Source organism: Musca autumnalis, unplaced genomic scaffold (genome assembly GCF_047663935.1).
Source record: "Musca autumnalis isolate F117 unplaced genomic scaffold, ASM4766393v1 scaffold_348, whole genome shotgun sequence".
Taxonomy (NCBI): domain Eukaryota; kingdom Metazoa; phylum Arthropoda; class Insecta; order Diptera; family Muscidae; genus Musca; species Musca autumnalis.
This window is the reverse complement of record NW_027411920.1, coordinates 77,020-79,857: the sequence shown is the minus strand read 5'-3', so window position 1 is coordinate 79,857 and position 2,838 is coordinate 77,020.

The window sequence follows — 2,838 nt, the reverse complement described above, 5'->3', positions numbered from 1 at the left end:
GTGAACTTTTGTATTGGGAACGTCATTCCCGGTGAACATTTGTATTGGGAAAGTCATGCCCGGTGAACTTTTGTATTGGGAAAGTCATGTCCGGTGAACTTTTGTATGAGAAAAGTCATCTCCGGTGAACTTTTGTATTGGGAAAGTCATGCCCGGTGAACTTTTGCATTGGGAAAGTCATGCCCGGTGAATTTTTGTATTGGGAAAGTCATGCCCGGTGAACTTTTGTATTGGGAAAGTCATGCCCGGTGAACTTTTGTATTGGGAAAGTCATCTCCGGTGAACTTTTGTATGGGAAAAGTCATCTCCGGTGAATTTTTGTATTGGGAAAGTCATGCGCGGTGAACTTTTGTATTGGGAAAGTCATGCCCGGTGAACTTTTGTATTGGGAAAGTCATCTCCGGTAAACTTTTGTATTGGGAAAGTCATGCCCGGTGAACTTTTGTATTGGGAAAGTCATGCCCGGTGAACTTTTGTATTGGGAAAGTCATGCCCGGTGAACTTTTGTATTGGGAAAGTCATGCCCGGTGAACTTTTGTATTGGGAAAGTCATGCCCGGTGAACTTTTGTATTGGGAAAGTCGTGCCCGGTGAACTTTTGTATTGGGAAAGTCATGCCCGGTGAACTTTTGTATTGGGAAAGTCATGCCCGGTGAACTTTTGTATTGGGAAAGTCATCTCCGGTGAACTTTTGTATGGGAAAAGTCATCTCCGGAGAACTTTTGTATTGGGAAACTCATGCCCGGTGAACTTTTGTATTGAGAAAGTCATCTCCGGTGAACTTTTGTATGGGAAAAGTCATCTCCGGTGAACTTTTGTATTGGGAAAGTCATGCCCGGTGAACTTTTGTATTGGGAAAGTCATGCCCGGTGAACTTTTGTATTGGGAAAGTCATGGCCGGTGAACTTTTGTATTGGGAAAGTCATCTCCGGTGAACTTTTGTATGGGAAAAGTCATCTCCGGTGAACTTTTGTATTGGGAAAGTCATCTCCGGTGAACTTTTGTATGGGAAAAGTCATCTCCGGTGAACTTTTGTATTGGGAAAGTCATGCCCGGTGAACTTTTGTGTTGGGAAATTCATGCCCGGTGAACTTTTGTATTGGGAAAGTCATCTCCGGTGAACTTTTGTATTGGGAAAGTCATGCCCGGTGAACTTTTGTATTGGGAAAGTCATGCCCGGTGAACTTTTGTATTGGGAAAGTCATGCCCGGTGAACTTTCGTATTGGGAAAGTCATCTCCGGTGAACTTTTCTATGGGAAAAGTTATCTCCGGTGAACTTTTGTATTGGGAAAGTCATGCCCGGTGAACTTTTGTATTGGGAAGGTCATCTCCGGTGAACTTTTTATTGGGAAAGTCATGCCCGGTGAACTTTTGTATTGGGAAAGTCATGCCCGGTGAACTTTTGTATTGGGAAAGTCATCTCCGGTGAACTTTTGTATGGGAAAAGTCATCTCCGGTGAACTTTTGTATTGGGAAAGTCATGCCCGGTGAACTTTTGTATTGGGAAAGTCATGCCCGGTGAACTTTCGTATTGGGAAAGTCATCTCCGGTGAACTTTTGTATGGGAAAAGTCATCTCCGGTGAATTTTTGTATTGGGAAAGTCATGCGCGGTGAACTTTTGTATTGGGAAAGTCATGCCCGGTGAACTTTTGTATTGGGAAAGTCATCTCCGGTGAACTTTTGTATGGAAAAAGTTATGCCCGGTGAACTTTTGTATTGGGAAAGTCATGCCCGGTGAACTTTTGTATTGGGAAAGTCATGCCCGGTGAAGTTTTGTTTTGGGAAAGTCATGCCAGGTGAACTTTTGTATTGGGAAAGTCATGCCCGGTGAACTTTTGTATTGGGAAAGTCATGCCAGGTGAACTTTTGTATTGGGAAAGTCATGCCCGGTGAACTTTTGTATTGGGAAAGTCATGCCCGGTGAACTTTTGTATTGGGAAAGTCATGCCCGGTGAACTTTTGTATTGGGAAAGTCGTGCCCGGTGAACTTTTGTATTGGGAAAGTCATCTCCGGTGAACTTTTGTATGGGAAAAGTCATCTCCGGTGAACTTTTGTATTGGGAAAGTCATGCCCGGCGAACTTTTATATTGGGAAAGTCATGCCCGGTGAACTTTTGTATTGGGAAAGTCATGCCCGGTGAACTTTTGTATTGGGAAAGCCATGCCCGGTGAACTTTTGTATTGGGAAAGTCATGCCCGGTGAACTTTTGTATTGGGAAAGTCATCTCCGGTGAACTTTTGTATGGGAAAAGTCATCTCCGGTGAATTTTTGTATTGGGAAAGTCATGCGCGGTGAACTTTTGTATTGGGAAAGTCATGCCCGGTGAACTTTTGTATTGGGAAAGTCGTGCCCGGTGAACTTTTGTATTGGGAAAGTCATGCCCGGTGAACTTTTGTATTGGGAAAGCCATGCCCGGTGAACTTTTGTATTGGGAAAGTCATGCCCGGTGAACTTTTGTATTGGGAAAGTCATCTCCGGTGAACTTTTGTATGGGAAAAGTCATCTCCGGTGAATTTTTGTATTGGGAAAGTCATGCGCGGTGAACTTTTGTATTGGGAAAGTCATGCCCGGTGAACTTTTGTATTGGGAAAGTCGTGCCCGGTGAACTTTTGTATTGGGAAAGTCATGCCCGGTGAACTTTTGTATTGGGAAAGTCATGTCCGGTGAACTTTTGTATGAGAAAAGTCATCTCCGGTGAACTTTTGTATTGGGAAAGTCATGCCCGGTGAACTTTTGCATTGGGAAAGTCATGCCCGGTGAATTTTTGTATTGGGAAAGTCATGCCCGGTGAACTTTTGTATTGGGAAAGTCATGCCCGGTGAACTTTTGTATTGGG